General features: G+C 36.5%; 1 pseudogene; it reads left to right on the top strand.

The window, feature by feature from the left end:
- Positions 1-652: 652 nt before the first annotated feature.
- LOC125356898 lies at positions 653-1,019 on the top strand (annotated as a pseudogene).
- The last annotated feature ends 18,733 nt before the right edge of the window (positions 1,020-19,752 follow it).

The raw sequence follows: 19,752 nt of genomic DNA, 5'->3' as shown, positions 1-19,752 counted from the left end.
AGGATGTCTCCTGGTTACTTCTAATATAATTAAAATACATAATGTGTTGGCTATTTGATTCTCTGCATGCATATATATATATATATATATATATATATATATATATATATATATATATGCAACTTGCAAAGCCACGCTGAGATTCCATCATCATCAAAAATATACATTATGAACACCTCAGGGGGGGAAAGGGAAAGGGGGAGGAGGGAGGGGGGTATGAGGGACAAGGTAACAAACAGTACAAGAAATGTATCCAATGCCTAATGTATGAAACTCTAACCTCTCTGTACATCAGTTTGATAATAAAAATTTGAAAAAAATACATTATACAAGCTGGCACAGATGTAGGAAAAAGGAACCTTAATATTTTGTTGGTGGGAATGTAAATTTGTTCAACCATTCTGGACAGTAGTTTTTATATTCCTCAATATACTACACATAGAACAACTCTATGATCCAGTAATACCACTCTAGGGCATGTATCCTAAAGATTTCATGTCAGGACACAAATGAAGTCACCTATATAACTACGTCCATTGCTGCTCTATTCATTATAACCAAGGTATGGGAACATCCTAGATGATACTCAGTGGACAAATGGATTTTCTTAAATGTGGTGTAAAAGGAGACGTCGCCGAGTGGAGGAGCGAAGAGGGAGCATCATGTCCGCGGAAGTCACTGAGGCGGCCTCGGCAGAGGAACAGAAGGAAATGGAAGATAAGTGACTAGTCCAGAGAAAGCTGAAGAAGCAAAATTAAAAGCAAGATATCCTCACCTGGGACAAAAACCTGGCGTCTCAGTTTTTTTAAAGAAACAATTACAGAAAGGGCAAAAATATTTTGATTCTGGAGATTACAACATGGCTAAAGCAAAGATGAAGAACAAGCAACTGCCCACTGCAGCTCCAGATAAGACAGAGGTCACTGGGGACCACATTCCCACTCCACAGTACCTTCCTCAGCGGAAACCATCCCTCGTTGCTAGCAAGCTGGCTGGCTGATTAAAAGAGCTGAACTGCATGAATCTTCTAATTCCCATTATTTCTCGTTAATATGTTACTTACTCACTTTTGTTTCCTTTTATCACTAAGTCTTTTGAGACTGACAGCTTTGCAGGTAGCGGTAGTGTGTGCTGCTATTGTAAGGGAACTATTCCTGTGTAGAGGTTTTGACTAGCTTAACAGTGCACTGATGAGAGGGATATGTTAGAGCAACCTAAGTAATCTACTTGAAAATAATTGTATATATTACCTAACTTCTAAAGTAGAACTGGTTCCAAGTAACAAAGCAAGTTGTACCATTTTAATGTTCTGGCTTTCTTTCTCCTTCATCTTAATTATTGCTTCATATGCTAACTCCTGTTTAATATGACCTCCATTGTGTTGATTTCTTTTGTATTTTCCTTCTGGATTTTGTAAAATGAAAGTTTAAGACCACAAGTTGGAAGAAAAGTCACATAACTCAAACACAAGCTGATGGGGCTCCAAAAGATTGGAATAACTGCTTAAACTTGAATGGCCTTCATCTTGTTTCAGCATTCACAGTAGAATCTCCCTCGGGCAATATTTGTCAATTCCAGTTTAACATGTTCAGTGCTTAGCAGCTGTCGGTGAAGCTCGTCCCCGGTTTTGTGGCATTACATACAACCCTTTCATTGTGGAAGATGTGAATGAAGTGCGCATGTGCAGTGACTGTTGCATTCACTTGTGCCATTTTTGTAAATACAATAGCTTTGCACAACCTTTCACAAATGTCTGTGTTAATTTCACATATTAGAAAGTAGATAATGTGCCAACCAGAAGCACGAGAGTTCCTTAAAAAAATTTCCTTACAGCTTTTGTATAATAAGAATAGTTTACAATTTGGGGCTTATAGAATACCAAACTGAAATCGTGGCTCGGTCTACCATAGAATTAAGCTTTATCATTTGCTACTAATATCCATGACTTTCAGTGGCCTAGTGCAAATATGGTATGTTGCTTAGGACTATCTTTCGTCCTGTGCAGAAAAAATCATTTTGAAATTTTTAATTCATATAATTTATATAAACTTTTTAAATGTAAGCTTGTCACTTCCACATTCAACTCTGGGGACACTAAAGGGCTTGCACATTATGCCACATCACCCCCCCCCTCCCTGTTTTCTTTACTCTTAGTGTTGGGCTGTTTCCTTTATATGAAAGCATAAGTGGACACTGTATTTTATAATAATAATGATGTCTCTTTCTAACTTCTCAGTTAATCATGCTTAATCCCATATTGCTAATAGTTGAGAGTTGTTTAAGTAAAAGGAATTTTTTTTTTCTTTTTGCAATGCTGGGGGGTCAAGCTCAGTACCTTCCACTTGCTAGGCAAGCAGTCTATCACTGAGCTACAGTTAAGTGTAGTTGTGAAGATGCACAGGAAACCATCAGGGGAAGCATTCTAAAAGAATTAGGCCTGTGACAATTTACGTGGTAGATAAAAATTATTCATATTAAAGCATTTTGATAATTGCTTCTGTTGATGTCATTTTAATAAAATATCAATTTACTTTTTAAAAATGTGTTGTAAAAGGACATTAATTGCTCATGCCTATAATCCTAGGTACTTGGGTGGCTAAGATTTGAGGACTGCAGTTGAAAGGCAGCCTAGACAGAAATGTCTTACAATTCTTATCTCCGAATAACCACCAAAAGGCTGGAATTGGTGCTTTGGCTCAAGTGGTAGAGTACTGGCCTTGAGCAAAAGAAACTCAGGGACAGTGCCAAGGCCTTGATTTCAAGCCCCCAGACTGGTACCCCAAAAATGTAGTATATATACAAAATAGAAGTTTATTCATCCAGTAGGAAGCATGATACAAGATCATTTGCCAAGAAATGGGTGCATCTGAAAAAATTATATTAAGAAAGTGAGGCCCAGCAGAACAGAAGACACATGTTATCTTTCACACTTGGGAGCTATAACTAATGTAAAAATGTACAAGTAATCACATACAGGGTTGTGGACAAGTGCACACATATGTATTAACCGAAGTATGGTATTTGCAGGGGAGAATTTCTTAGAAAAACTACAGTTCAACACAATGAATATCAGGAAGCAAACACTTGAAAGGCAAGGGGGAGATCAGGTGAAAGGGGAGAGACAAATGAAGTGAGGAATTGGGGAAAAATGCATTCATAATATTCAGTGCATATCCTATGAAATTAAGAAAAGTTGAAGGGAGGGGGGAGGTTGGTAGGGATGGAGGAGAATAATGAAAGGTGTAACATCAATCAATAGGCACTTACAAACTCATTGTTGAGTAGTAATTCCTTTGTTCAACTACTTAAAGATAATAAAAATATAATTTAAAAGTATTCTTGAATTAGCTTAGGAATAATAAACTGCATAAAGGTCATTGTACCTACAAGCTGCTATACAGAAATCCTGCTTCTTACCTTCATACTTCTACAACTAACCAGAGTTTATATTCCTTTGATACTTTTATCAAGGAGTATATCAGACAGCAGAGATGGAAGTGTGTGCATTTCTAATTATGCATATTTTGGATTTGTTGTACTTGAAAATAAAAAATATTTCTATTCCCTTTCAGAAACATTGTCCTTAAAGTTAACTCTCAAAAAATACTTTCTCAGTGAACTGAGAGCATTAATAGCCAATTCTCAATAATCTAATACTTTTGATAGTCATAATCCTATAATTGATAGCCAAAGTCATTATTCCCAAAATATTGTCACTTCTGAAGGCCCTCTAAGAGTTTCTGATATGTCATCTGTTTGCCATATTCATATATAAGGCATGTAACTGTTCTATAGACAGATGCTACATCTAATAAACACACTCTCAACTGATGAGCTGGAAATAAATAAAATTTTATTTCAAATATTGAATGACAATTCCTTTCCTCCACATTCTTAGACACAAGAAAAAGTGAATTTATGTTTAAAGCCATTTGTATACAAATCCAGTACCTTTCAGTCCGGTTTTATTTCTTTTTTTCACATTAACATATTCAGAGCCTGAATCAAAGAAGACTAACTCTCCTGAGGTTTATGTATAATGTATTTTGTGGTTAAGCACCACAAATGACATTTTATGACTATTTATGAATGTAAAGGAAAACATGTAAATTGAGAATTGTTCTCTCTTTTATCTTGAAGAGAAGAAATACCATTATTCAAAAGATTTATACATAGTACTAGTATCTTCAGGAGTTTATATAATTCTTTCTAAAAAGTCTGGTGCTAGCCTCTAGCTCATCTTATTAAAATATAATCGATATATTCATATAGGAAAAGGTAATTAATGTGATTTTAAAATTCTCTTCAGCTTCTGTCTACCTTATTATGAAATTCTGCCTCACATTTTGAATTCTTTTTGCCAGAGAGTGAGGCTAACTTAATGTTGTAAGGAAAACATCATATCTCTCTATTTTTTATTTCTTTTTTTACTTTTTATTTATTTATATATATATTATCAAACTGAATTACAAAGAGGTTATAGTTTCATACATTAGGCATTGGATACATGTCTTGTACTGTGTGTTACCTTGTCTCTCATTCCCTCCTCCCCACTCCCCCTTTCCCTTCCCCCCCGCCATGAGTTGTTCAGTTCATTTACACCAAACAGTTTTGCAATAATTGCTTTTGTAGTTGTTTGTCTTTTTATACCCTGTGTCTTTCGATTTTGGTATTCGCTTCCATTTTCCTAGTTCTAATACCAGTATACCCGGTTTCCAATATACTCCGATAAGATACAAAGAAAGTGTAGGTACAACCACAGGAAGGTGATACAAGAAGATCATCAATAATAGAGGCTACAGTTACATATGGCATGTTGAAAGTAGTTACAACTGTGATATAACAATTGTTTCCATAACATGGAGTTAATTTCACTTAGCATTACCTTATGTGTTTGTAAGGGTATAGCTATTGGGTTCCTGTGATCCTCTGCTGTGACTTGCCTAAACCTGTGCTAATTATTCCCTATAAGGGAGACCATAGAGTCCATGTTTCTTTGGGTCTGGCTCACTTCACTTAGTATAACTTTTCCAAGTCCTTCCATTTCCATACAAATGGGGCAATGCCATTCTTTCTGATAGAGGCATAAAATTTCACTGTGTAAATGTACCACATTTTCCTGATCCATTCTTCTACTGAGGGGCATCTGGGTTGGTTCCAGATTCTAGCTATGATAAATTGTGCTGCAATGAACATTGTTGTGATGGTGGCTTTAGTGTGATTTTGTTTGTGGTCTTTGGATAGATACCCAAAAGTGGGACTGCTGGGTCATAGAGGAGTTCTATGTTTAGCCTTCTGAGGAATCTCCATACTGCTTACCAGAGTGGCTGAACCAGTTTACATTCCCACCAACAATGAAGTAGGGTTCCCTTTTGGCGACATCCCCTCCAACAGTTGTTATTTTTAGTTTTCTTTTTTTTTTTTTTTTAGTTTTTTTAATTTTTTTTTTAAATTTTTATTATCGAACTGATGTACAGAGAGGTTACAGTTTCATACGTTAGGCATTGGATACATATTTCTTGTATTGTTTGTTACCTTGTCCCTTACCCCCCTCCCTCCTCCCACTTTCCATTTCCCCCCCTGAGGTGTTCAGTTCACTTACACCACACTGTTAGTTTTCTTGATATAGGACATTCTTACTGGGGTGAGATGGAATCTCAATGTTGTTTTGATTTGCATTTCTTTTATGGCCAGTGATGTAGAGCACTTTTTCATATGACTCTTGGCCATTCTCATTTTCTCATCAGAGAAGTCTCTTTTTAAGTCTCTAGCCCACTTGATGAGGGGACTATTGGTTCTTTGCAGTTTTGTTTTGGAGGAAGGCAGGTTTTTAGTTCTGCATATATTTTAGATATGAGGCCTTTGTCCATTGAATGGCCAGTAGAGATATTTTCCCAATCTGTGGGCTTTCTGTTTATCTTGTGAGCTATGTCCTTTGCCCTGCAGAAGCTCTGCAGTTAGATGCAGTCCCATTTGTCTAACCTTTCTTTGATTTGTAGCTTTTCTGGGTCTTTGTTAAGAAAGTTCTGTCCTGTGCCAAGGAGGCCAAGTGTTTCTCCTACTCCTTTGATTAAGGTTTTCATGGTGTCTGTTTTGATTTTTAGGTCTTTGATCCATTTGGAATTGATTTTGGTGCAGGGTGATATATAAGGATTTACTTTTAGTTTGTTGCATTTGTTGATCCAGCTTTGCCACCACCATTTGTTAAAGAGGCTATCTTTCTTCCAGACGGTTGTTTATCTCCTTTATCACAGATTAAGTAGGCGTAGTCTTTGGGTTCCTTTCTGGGTCTTCAATTCTGTTCCGTTGGTCTCCAGGCCTGTTCCGTTGCCAATACCAAGCTGTTTTTTCTTTATAATACAGCTTGAAGTTGGGTATTGTAATTCCTCTAGCACCATTCTTTCTGCTTAGGATTGTTTTTGCTATTCCAGATCTTTTATTGTTCCATATGAATTTCTGGATTGCTTCCTCTATTTCATTAAAAAATGGTGTTGGCATAGTAATGGGTATTGCATTGAATTTGTAGATAGCCTTTGGCAATATTGCCATTTTGATTATATTAATCCTCCCATTCCAGGAGCATGGGAGGTTTTTCCATTTCCTTAGTTCTGACGTAATTTCATTTTTCATGTTTTTAAAGTTCTCATCGTAGAGGTCTTTGACTTCTTTGGTTAAGGTTATTCCTAGGTACTTTATGTTTTTTGAGGCTATTACAAAAGGAGTTGTTTTCCTGATTTCAGCCTCAGTCTTTGGGTCATTAGCATAGAGAAATGCCGTTGATTTTTGAGGGTTTATTTTATATCCTGCAACTTTGCCAAAGTTTTGGATCAGCTCTAGTAGCTTGGGGGTAGTGTATATGGGGTTCTTTAGGTATAGGATCATGTCATCTGCAAAGAGAGAAAGTTTAACTTCATCTTTTCCTATTTGGATCCCCTTTATATTTTCTTCTTGCCTAATTGCTCTGGCTAGGAATTCTAGTACTATGTTGAAGAGAAGGGAAGAGAGTGGACATCCCTGACTTGTTCCTGATTTTAAAGGGAATGGCTTTAGGGCTGGGGATATAGCCTAGTGGCAAGAGTGCCTGCCTCGGATACACGAGGCCCTAGGTTCGATTCCCCAGCACCACATATACAGAAAACAGCCAGAAGCGGCGCTGTGGCTCAAGTGGCAGAGTGCTAGCCTTGAGCGGGAAGAAGCCAGGGACAGTGCTCAGGCCCTGAGTCCAAGGCCCAGGACTGGCCAAAAATAAAAAATAAATAAATAAATAAATAAATAAATAAAGGGAATGGCTTTAGTTTTTCACCATTTAGAGCTATGCTTGTTGTTGGTTTGTCATAAACAGCCTTGATTATATTCAAGAATGTTCCCTGGAATCCCAATTTTTCCAGGGCTTTTTGCATAAATGCGTGCTGTATTTTATCAAACACTTTCTCCGCATCGAGTGATATAATCATGTGGTTCTTTACCTTGCTCCAGTTGATGTGGTGAATTACATTAATTGACTTGCGTATATTGAACCAACTTTGCATCCCTGGGATGAATCCACTTTGATCGTGGTGTATGATTTTTTTGATGACCTGTTGAAGTCGATTGGCCAGAATTTTGTTGAGAATTTTTGTGTCTATGTTCATCAGGGAAATCGGTCTATAGTCCTCTTTCCGTGATGCATCTCTGCCTGGTTTGGGATGAGGGTTATACTGGCCTCATAGAAAGTGTCTCCTAATGAACGTTCTCTTTCAATTTCATTGAAGAGTCTGAGAAATATTGGTGTGAGTTCTGTTTAGAAGGCCTTGTAGAATTCTGCTGTGAATCTGTCTGGACCTGGGCTTTGCTTGGGTTGGAGATCATTTATTGCTGTTTCTATTTCAATACTGGATATGGGTCTGTTTAGAAGGTTTAAATCTTCATGGTTGAGTTTGTGGATATGAATTTTTTCTAGAAAATCATCCATTTCTTCCAGGTTCTCGAATTTGTTCCCTTAAAGGTTTGCAAAATAGTCCCTTATTATGGTCTGAATTTTGGTTGTTTCTGTGGTGATGTTACCTGATTCATCTCTCATCTTGTTTATTTGAGTATGCTGCCTTCGTTTTTTGGTCAGATTTGCTAGGGGACTGTCTATCTTGTTGATTTTTTCAAAGAATCAACTCTTTGTTTTGTTGATTCTTTCAATGGTTTTTTTTGTCTCTAATTGATTTCATTCTGATTTGATTTTAATTATTTGCTTCCATCTATTGACTTGGGGTTTGGATTGTTGTTCTCTTTCAAGTAAACTAAGGTGCTTCCTTAAATGATTGAGTTGCTGTTTCCCCAGTTTGTTGGTGTATGCATTCAGAGATATAAATTTTCCTCTGAGTACTGCCTTTGCTGTGTTCCAAAGGAGCTGGTACTTTGTGTCCTCAACTTGGTTGAATTCCATAAACATTTGAATTTCCGTTTTAATTTCTTCAATGACCCTCTGATGGTTCAGCAGTGTGTTGTTTAGTCTCCATGAATTGTAGGATTTTCTGTGGTGGCTGTTTGAGTTGAGCTCTAATTTTATTCCATTGTGGTCTGAGAGAATGCAGGGAATGGTTTGGATACTTCTGAATTTGTACAGATTTTCTTTGTGACCTAAGATGTGATCTATTTTGGAGAATGTTCCATGTGCCACTGAGAAGAATGTGTAATCTGTTGTTGTAGGGTGGAATACTCTGTAGATGTCGATTACGTCTAGTTGGTCTATGCAATTGTTTAGTACTGTGGTTTCTTTGTTCAGTTTTTGACTTGTTGATCTGTCCAGAGGTGATAGTGGAGTGTTAAAGTCCCCAACTATCAATGTGTTTGGGTCTATGAGTGTTTTTAGAGTCAGTAGTGTTTGTTTGATGAAGTTGGGTGCTCCTGTATTTGGTGTGTAGATATTTGGGATGGTTATATCTTCCTGTAGGAGAGATCCCTTTACTAGTATGTAGTAACCTTCTTTGTCTCTTCTTACCTTTTTTAATTTGAAGTCGATTTTGTCTGATACTAGGATTGCAACTGTGGCCTGTTTATGGGGGCCATTTGCTTGATAGATTTGATTCCAACTTTTCACTTTTAGAAGATGTTTACTTTTTCTGGATAGATGAGTCTTTTGGAGGCAGCAGAAAGGTGGGTCTCTTGATCCAACTTATGAGCCTATGTTGTTTGATTGGCGAATTAAGTCCATTAATGTAGAGAGTTAGGATTGAGAGCTGCTCATTTGTTCCTTTCATTATCCCTATCTTGTTAAAGGCTGAGTCTTCCCATTTGTTGATCTGATATACTGGTTTACTATTTAGGGTTCATTTCTCCGTCTGCATTGGGAACTTGATTACTTTCCCTGTATAGTACATCTTTGAGGATTTTTTGTAAAAATGGTTTGGTGGAGATAAATTGTTTCAGTTTTTCCTTAATGTGGAATACTTTTATTTGACCTTCGGCTATGAATGAGAGTTTAGCTGGGTACACTATTCTTGGTTGGTAGTTATTTTTATTTAGGGTTTCGCATACCTCATTCCAGGCTCTCCATGCTTTCATGGTTTCTGTTGAGAAGTCTGGGGTAATTCTGATTGCTTTTCCTTTATATATGATTATTTTCTTCTCCCTAACATCTTTAAGGATTCTTTCCTTGCACTCTACTGAACCTGTTTTGATCACAACGTGTCGGAGGGATGTCCTATTCTGGTCTGGTCGGTTTGGGGTTCTAAATGCTTCTTGTATCTGTATAGGCCTATCCTTCTGGATATTTGGGAAGTTCTCGACTAATTTTCTGTTAAATAGCATTAACTTCCTTCTCCAGGTTTTCCTCAATAGTTATTATCCTTAAATTGGGCTTTCTGATTGTATCTTGAATCTCCTGGAGTGATCTGTTTTGCTGACTGGAGTGGTTTTGTATTGCTTTTTGATCTTTCTCTATAGATTCTAGGGAATCATCAGCTCCTGAGATTTGATCCTCTGCTTCAGTTAGTCGGGACTGTAGGCTAGCTACTTGATTTCTAATCTGTTTTTCTCCAGACTGGTCTTTCCTGATAATTTCCATGTCCTTGCTATAATTGTCTCTTAGGTCCTGCATGGAGTTCTCTACTTCATTAACTTTATTAATTTTGTTTTGAGTGCTGTCTCTCAAATCTTTTAGCTGGGTAGTTATCTTTTCATTGGACTCTTGAAGTTCATGTATCTCTCTATTTCTGGAGGCCTTGAAATTCTCCATTAATTTTTGCTTTGCCTCCACACGCTCTAGAATAATTGACTGAAGAGATTCAAACTTTTCATTTATCATGTTTATCAGTAATCTTTGTAGAGCATTTTGAGGGTTCTCTTATATGTCTTTGATTGACTGCTCTGCTTCCTGCTTGTTTTGAGTGGGAGATAATACTCCATTGTTTGCCATCTTTCTTGTGTTTCTTCTGCCCATTTGGATTGGGAATGCTGTGAGCACTGTTTAAGACCCAAAGCATACCTTACCAAGCACTGTTGTGTAAATCTTAGACGTTCACAATTATATATGGATACCTTTTATACCTGTGTATAAAATTGTATTTGGTGTTCCTAAAGAATAAAATTTCAATATAACAACCAATCCTGAGCCCTGTATTCAGTAGTTACTTATTTACTGTTATAACCCTATGAGCAATTCTTGTTCTTATATTAAGTTCTTTTTGAAATGGCTTTCTCTATGAACCCCTTTGATTTACTTGGAATAAGCAGGGATACCCTCTATCTAGTAACCAGGTGTCAATGGAATCTGGAGGTTCTAGAAGTAAGTCAGGAGGGTAAGTTAGAGTTAGTAAAGAGAATAGAGTAAAATGTATAGGGGTGATGATTTTGGTTTAGTTTTAGTGATGTGGTAATGTGGAGGAGAGTAGAATCTGTAGAAAGAACAAGGTTAAAAATGATAGATAATGGAGAGTTAGCAGTAAAGAGTGGAGGTGTTATTCATAGGAAAGTAATTTTTAAAGAAAGAGAATGCAAAGAAAGAAATAAAGAAAAAATACTGGAAGACACATGCACATAGCAGAGAAAAATTATTTATAAAAAAATAAAAAGGAAAAAAGAAAAAAATCAGGAAAAACAAACAACAAAAAACAAACAAACAAAAAACTTGATAGAACCAACAGGTAAAAATGGAAAACAAAAACAAACCAATAAATTTTCAGAAATGAAAATAAAAAAAGAAAGAAAGAAAGCTTAAAAATCGTTTGAGAAAAAATAAAAAGAAGTCTTCCTTGTTTGGGTGGGCTTTCTACAGTCTCTGGTTTCCTTGTGATGGTCTGCAGTCTATTCTGCCACTTGGCTGGTTTGACTTGCTTTCAGTTCTCAGTGGGTGGATCTGCTCTCTCAGTGAAATTCTGAGGCTCTGTGGTTCCCACAGCTCACAGGTAAGACTTCGGTGTCTTCTGTAGGTGGCGGACCTGAACAGTCTTGGGAACTGTGGCTCCTCCCATCTGCTGTAGGGCTGCTGCCTTTAATGCCTGGCTTTGAATAGGCTGTGGACTCAGCAGGATGGGGTGCTACTAGTCTGGTTTACTCAGCTGAGAGTTGCTCGCCTGGGGAAGGTTCTTCCCTCCTGGGAGGGGCGGCCTCCTGGGTAGAGCAGGGTATGGAATTCAGCTCCATTTCGGCCTGGGAATTGGGCTTCTAAATGGGACCATTCTCTGTCTCAGGAACTGTTTGATCTCCCATGTGCCGCCAGTATGATAGCTGCTCGCTGCTTTTGCTTTTAATTGAGGAATTCCAGCAGTCCAGGCAGGCCACCTCTAGGCAGGGGGCGTTCTCCTGGGTGGAGCTGGCTCTCACTGGTCGGTCCCTCTTGCCCTTCTCAAAGATGGCCGCTTTGTCCTCGCTTTCCCCAGGTGGGCTTTAGCAATAGTCTGGTCTGACCCTATGTCAGTGTCAAAGATGGTGCTTTGCTCTGGTGGTGGGGGAAGGAGCTGCTCTGTGGGCATGAGTAAGAGTGACTTTCGTGGGCATACTCATGCTTTATCTGCGATTTCGGCCTGTCTGTGCTTAGCCTGTGATCTGTCTGTACTCCACCGTCTGGAGGATTTCTCCCTGGTCTCGTTAAGTGCTTTAGCTGGGGGGAGTGCAGGGTGATGTGCCGGCGGGATGCTGCTTGGAGCTCAAATCTGTGTTTTCAGACCAGCAAAGTAAATTTTTCCTTCCTGGCCAGAATCCCTGTACTGTTATAACTTACTTTTGGTATCTTTCTAGGGGTAAAAGTTTCTGTGGGATGGGAAAACTGTGATGTTGGAGGGAGCTCAGCTAGGGCTCTGCTGCTCCTCTGCCATCTTCCCGGAAGTCTATCCATATCTCTCTATTTTTAAATCTCAACTAAAACATTAAACTTTTTCCAATGTTTTCTACATTTATAGAACATTTTATTCCTCTTAGTTTGAGATAATGCAAACTCAGTAATGTTATCTATATGTGCTGATTACTAGAGTTGAAGGGATAATTTCAGTGTTCCTCTCAGAACACTGCTGTTTTTTATACCTACCATCAGCGGAAGCAAGCCTTCTGGGAGTTTCGACTCAGATATTTATTTCTTGTACATAGATAGATGCTTCCTCTCTTCTTGGGTTCAACTTTATGAATAAGTTCATAAAATTACTGAAATAAGAAACTAAGAAGATTGTTGGGGCCAATTCATAGTAAACACAGGAATTATAGACTGATGTACATTGATCATGGTTAAATGGCTACAAAGAGTTCTGTTGAGTTGTTTTCAAGGAAAAAAATCAATGTGAACTAAATGTTCATGTTCAGAAATAGTGAAAATATTAATAGTGGTTCATATATGTGACAGAGCATAATTATTATACTTTTTAGTAGTTGGCATACCTTAGCTTAAACATATTATAGCCTGACTCAATGGATACAATGAAGTATCCCCTTTGAATCGTAGAATACTAACTGATAATATTCCTTCCTAATCAGAGGAAATGAGAATTTGGAAGTAAAGAAGACTGCTATTTCTGTCATATCTAAACTTTAGATTGTTTTGGGTAACAATAATTATTGGACGGCTTTTAGAAGCTGGACAAAAGGATTTGGACTATCCTTACCATAAAGGAATGATGGCTATTAGCTTTGCTTAACCTGATTTAAGCATTATACAGTATTTCCATGTATCAAAACACCATATAATATCTCCATTAATTTTTGTGTTCTTACATGTCAGTCATAAAATTGTCAAGACAGATATTTATCTATATTTGTTATTTTATATTAAATCTGTCATACATATATATATATGCATATGTTTATATATATATATTGCTTCCTGTGGTGAAAACCGTAAGTTTCGGATCTCAAGGGAGGAGTACTTTAAACATTGAACATAGAAATTATTCATTTCATTGTTGGGTAAAATAAGAATGAAACCTACATCTTTGGGATCCTTTTCCCAGAAATAGTAATCAGGACAGAAGTTTCTCCACTAAAGGACAAAGAAAAAATCAGGTTGCTAATATGTAATAGAACAAAAAATATCAACAACTGAGAAAACTCTGTGCACTCTTTCTTAGCACTTCATATTCAAAAGTAGTGAGAAACTTCACTGTCATAAAACAGCATTTCCAGATACAAAATATTTGAAGAAAAGTTTGGGGCTGGGAATATGGCCTAGTGGTAAAAGTGCTTGCCTCATATACATGAAGCCCTGGGTTCGATTCCTCAGCATCACATATATAGAAAAAGCCAGAAGTGGTGCTGTGGCTTAAGTGGTAGAGTGCTAGCCTTGAGCAAAAAGAAGCCAGGGACAGTGTTCGGGCTCTGAAGTTGAAGCCCCAGGACTGGCAAAAAATAACAACAACAAAAACAACAACGAAAAGTTTGACCGCATTAAATCAGTTTCTAACCAGCTAATGCCCTACTTAATGTTGGGGAGAATAAAAGGTAAGTCGTGACATGAGAAAGCCCTCATTGTCAACTATGGAATTTTGACCTACTACAAAATTTAGGACTCTAGCCAGGAACTGGTGACTCACAGCTTTAATTCTAGCTACTCAGGAGACTGAGTCAACCCCAGGCAAGAAAGTCCATGAGACTCTTCTTTCCAATTAACTAACAAAGCCAGAAATGGAATAGTGGCTCTAGTGCTAGAACACTAGCCTTGTACAAGAAAACCCTTAGGAACAGCACCCTGGCTCTGAATTCAAGCCTCGGGATCAGTACAAAAAAAAAAAAAATAGAACATTATTTTGTAGTTTCTTTATTCAATTCTAATATGTATGCATTTATATATATATATACATTTGTAAATATATAAATTATATGTAGGGATATATATGTATATATTTCAGTTATTTTATTATAAATTTGCTCAAAGTTTTTGGCACCTAATGCATATGGTTGCAAAAGCATTGAAAGGCTGAGGATTTAGCTCAGTGAAAGAGCACTTAGTGCACTTGCCTGGTAAGTGCAAGGACCTGAATTGGATCCTCAGCATTGGAAATTTAAAGAAAAGAGAGAGTATTGAATGGGATTGCAATTATGTTGATGGATACATTGTTTGGGTTTATGCATTTGGAGGAAAATTTAAGAATGACGTCACTTGAACAAAAGCTAGCTAGTCTTGCTAGTAGAAAGCAGACTAGATTTGCTGTTAAACATTGAAATTGAGCGGAAGGGTGTGTGCATGGAAGAAAAGATGCTACAGGAAATAATGGTGCCTATTAATACATTGCCTCTAATAAGCAACAAGAGGAAAATCAGGTAAATGATATAGCATCAAACTTAAAAGCTTTCCATGCAGCAAAGGAAACAGCTGACAGAGTAAAAACAAAAATCCACAACAGATTAGGAGAAGATATTCACAAATAGTGCACTAGATAATGGGCTGATACCCAAAATACAAAAAGCATTAAAACGATTTATTAACCAGAAGAAAAATAACCAAATTCTAAAGCAGGAAAAAGTTTTATTTTTTAAAATTTGTGACATAAAAGAAAGTTTTTTTTTACCCAAGGAGAATAATATTTCCTCATTCCTCTTTAGGTTTCTTATCTGACCCTGAAAGTAACACTACCAAGAGAACTGTACGTTTATTTACTAAGTTGTACATGACATGTACCCATAAGGAAAGAAAGCACTGAAGAAACAAGGGAATCAGTGTATTTTGTGTGATGTCTGGTAAAGAAGAGCATAGCTACGGAAAATATGATTGATTGGTTTCACAAAAAGAACCTGAAAACCTCACTGAAGCAATACTCTTTAGAAGATGCTAATGCAGTAATTCCTGTCAACTGCCCAGAGAAAGAATTCCAAGAGTTCCTAGTATCTTGCAGTCAGTTTGCTGCTGAAGCCTAGGGCATTTTGCCCATTATTTTGATTCCTTTGTTAAAGGCATCTATTGTATCTCCATTACCTTTCTAATAAGCAGTCTGTGTTTTAATTGAAATATAAAAATCAAACTCATAATCATTAAAATCAAATGGTTAAAGCCTCATCGTTCCAATGTTTTTTTCTATATTTTGGATATTCAGAGTTAAGAATATTCTTCCTTCCAAAAGATTTCTTTTGAATAAGGGTCTACTGACCTATATCAGAATAAGATTAGCTAGACTTGTTTTTCATTTCTGGAGAAAAGGTTAAGGAAAGATTTAGCTAGTAAGATTCATAATAGTGTTATCATTTGATGAATTCTATTTAGAAAAAAAGATATATTTAGTCCCTAACTTCCAGGCCATCAATCCAAGTTTATTGCCAGAATGTTTATGGCAGCTAAATAACCTTTGTCCTTATGTCTGGCAAGACAAGAATATAGTAAAGGTGGTGTGAAAGTTTATTATAAAGGAAATATATCAGATAAAGAGAACACATGGGATCTATCTGCTGTGGGTAAGTTGCACTTCACCCAACTCAGCAATGTTGGCCCATCTTCCTCCTTTCAGATCTGGGTCTTGGTTTAGTAAGAATTGGAGTCCCTGCAGATGACTTTGCTATTGATTGGTCTGCTTTCTGTTTCCTATCCGGGTGTGGTGCCAAATATTCACTGCCTGGGCCTTGTTTTCTCATTCTTTTATCCTCCTTACTTCCTTATATTTTTTGTAACATCCTACCCCAAATATGTAGTCAGGTAACTCCCTGATTGGTTGATTTTCTTTTACTAACTCGTTAGGGGTAAATGGGTGACAAGAAGATCTATTTTTGTTATGTTTTCAGTTTCCTTTAACTTCAAGTAGTTAGTATATCCATGGGAACAATTAGAATTTTTGACTGGAGTCATGAAACAGTGACACAACCAACCTCACTGCAATCATTTTGAAACCCACTTATAGAGCAGATAGAAAAGCTAAATAAGGCAATTCTAGAAATCATTGCTTTGAAAAATACAGCATGGCACTTATTTGAATTTATGATTTTTACCAAAAATTTACATGCAAATTAAAAATGTGTGAGAAGATAAACAATTTTAAATATTCTTCCAAGGAATTTAAGATCCTAAGCTTTAATGATAGCTGCCTTTTCAGTACTAGAGGTTGGTTGTTTTCTTACCCAGGAAAAGCAGATGGACTTAAAAGTCTGTGATTATGTTCTATTTGGCCTTAGCAAAAACATGTACTTAAAAGTAAGGTCACAAAATAAATAATATGCACAAAAGGGTATTTAAATAACCATTTGATTTTAATGATTATGAGTTTGATTTTTATATTTCAATTAAAACACAGACTGCTTATTAGAAAGGTAATGGAGGTACAATAGATGCCTTTAACAAAGGAATCAAAATAATGGGCAAAATGCCCTAGGCTTCAGCAGCAAACTGACTGCAAGATACTAGGAACTTTTGGAATTCTTTCTCTGGGCAGTTGACAGGAATTACTGCATTAGCATCTTCTAAAGAGTATTGCTTCAGTGAACAATTTTTAATCTGTTCAGGAACTCTCTGTTTTTCTAGAGTTTCCTTCCAGTTTGTTATAAAATTGTTGAAATACACAAAACATAAAAAGAAAAACATAATAAATTCCCATATGTGTATCCCTAGATTTAAAGAAATGGTAACTTCGTGCTATATTTGCATTTTATTTTTATAGAAATAAAATACTTATTGATGCAACTTAGCCCTAGTTTGTATCCTCATTCTTTCTTTTTCCTTTGCTGAGATGATACCTATTCAAATATACTATACTTTTAATGTATATTAAATGTGCATTTACATATAAAATGGGGTATTTCCGACAGTCGTAGGCATTGCATAAAGTAAATCATGCTGTGCTGTCTTCCATTACATTTTACTTTTATGCAGAATTTGTTTTCCTATATATTTACATGTCTAGTTTATTTATTTTATTTCTTGAATATCTTTCCACTTTATAAATTGACAAACCACAACTTTGTTTTTATTTTCTTCTTTATAGGTATTTACATTTTAAGCTCCACAATTTTTCATTTCTTTTTGTTTTTGGTATTTCAAATTTTGTAAATATTTCTATTAAATATAAACAAATTGAGACTTAGGACAGGTTTTACTCAGAATAAGCACTTAGAAAACACTCCAATTAAGAAATCTCCAAGTGTCTCAACATCAGAAAGAAAGGAGTATTCCATGCACAAAGTAAGATAAAAACAAAATCTCTTAAATAGCTATTGGACTCTGAGGCAAAATGGCCAGTAGGACCTAACAAGAAATGCTTTTTAAATGAAAAATTGTGGTTTGTAATGGTCATTGTTCATGCTTGGGTATGTGAAGAATAAGATGTGGAGGAAGTAGAGAATCTAGTAGTGACATTTGGTAGAGGCAAGGCAGAGGGTTAAAAAAAGACAATTATAAATACTTGGTCAGTTCCCACTCTCCAGTCAGATAAACAAAAACTTGTCCTTATACATTACTTTTTACTGTGCTCACCTTAAAAAATTAATTTATTGTTATCTTAGAGGTAGTGTACAGAGGAGTTAAAAATATGTGAATCAGACAATGAGTACATTTCCTTTTGTACAGTGTCTTCTGTTCCCTCGTCCTCTCTCAGTCCCTCCTCTGGTCTCTACCCATGATCTGAATAATATACATAATGAAAGAAACTCCAACGTGTATAAACACATTACTTTTCATGGAATGTCAGTTATTTTAAGGTTTAAGTTTATTCATATTGTTTTCTGTGGTGCAGTACCTTTTACATTCTTTGGCCTTGATAATCTAGCCATATCCTATATTGAGTATGATGTCAGCCTGACACATTGCAGAATCATAAAACAACCATTCAAAGACCAACACATAAAAAAATAAATTAAAAGAGTAGATACTAAAGGATTAACACATGATAAAAATCAAGATCTAAGGTCAGAATTGCCAGCTGAAATTCACAGAAGTTGGGGCCTTATGTGCCTTCATTCCAATGCTAGAGACAGGGCAGCACCGGAAGTCTAACAAAGTTCTCCATTTATGATATCAACATTTTTGTTGAAAGCCTAGGCATGAGAAAGGATTCTGGAAATTCATACAAACCAGTCTCTTGAAACCCATATCCAAGTCACCCCTCAGGAATCCAGGATCATATCTAACACTGGGATGATTAAAGAGAGACTTCTGGTTGGGGCCCCTGTAATTCTCAAGCAGAAATGCTACTAGTTCAGGTATGAGTAGATCCAGTTTTAGTTATTTCCTAGAAAAGAGCAAGGAAGATGCAGAGATTCCAGAAAATTCCTCAGTGGAAATACACAGTAGCAGCTCCATTAATGTGTCCATACTGTTCATGACCTGCTGCTGTAGCGAAGAATTTTCCTAATACTTTAGCCTTTTATCCCAAGGCTTCTCATTAATGAGAAAAGAGGAGAGTTCACAGCCTTCTTTGGGGGCTGGGATTAGATACCTAAATGTTTTGTAGACATTTTGTCTCATCTAATGCGTAAAATTTTAGAACTGAGATAATACGGCAATCAAGAGAGAAAAGAAGACAGTCTGGTTAAAGACTTGGTAAGGTCCAATTAGATTAGATATGAAAGGACCCAGTTCAAGTAGCAGACAGATAGAAGTAGACATTGTTGCCACAAATAAGATATGCCTCATTTGAGGCTAGCCAGAGTTCATAGAAATAATTTTCCCATGGACTTGCTTCTTTGCAATTCATACCATCTCTTTTAATAGAGATTTTTGCCCCCGACACACATGAGAAGATGACAGTGATCATGTTTTTGTATATAGGTCAGCCCCAACCATATCAGGTAAAATTATGTTTAAAACTGTAGATCTATTTTATTCATATAACAAGGCAAGGAATAAGTATTCTTGCCTCCTATGGATATAATGTAAGCCTTTGTATTGATGTCACAGCCTAAGTGATTACAAATTTTTCTGCCTATGAATTGGGTTTTTGTAATGTGTTTGTGTGTGTGAAAAGTAGGATTGAAATAGGTGATCTATGAAGACTAAAATTTAAAAAAGCAAATAGTTCCTTAGGTATATAGAGAATATCTCCAAATCAGAGTCAAGTGCAAGATTTAGAGGGAAATGAGGGCTTTCAAAGGAAAAGGGTATGCATAACCAACAATTAAAAGAAAAATCTGTGAGATTGTGCTGTAAAATTGTCACAGGTTCTGGAGTTCTCTGTGGGTGGAATTATTAAAAAGGAAATAACTCATCCTACAGGAGGAAAGAGAAAATCCAATGTAAAATTTACTATAGAAAGTGATGGTTGCAATGAATAGAATTATATGAATAGCAAAGGTCATGATGCTGCAGTGGATAGAAAAAAAGGATAAAGAAGGAAAATAGAAATCATGAGGGTGGGAAGTGAAATAATTTAGGTTCAAGTATCTTAG

This window comes from Perognathus longimembris, chromosome 8 (genome assembly GCF_023159225.1).
Source record: "Perognathus longimembris pacificus isolate PPM17 chromosome 8, ASM2315922v1, whole genome shotgun sequence".
In the NCBI taxonomy this organism is placed as follows: domain Eukaryota; kingdom Metazoa; phylum Chordata; class Mammalia; order Rodentia; family Heteromyidae; genus Perognathus; species Perognathus longimembris.
Note: the sequence above shows the minus strand (reverse complement) of the source record. Positions and strands in the feature narration are given on the sequence as shown.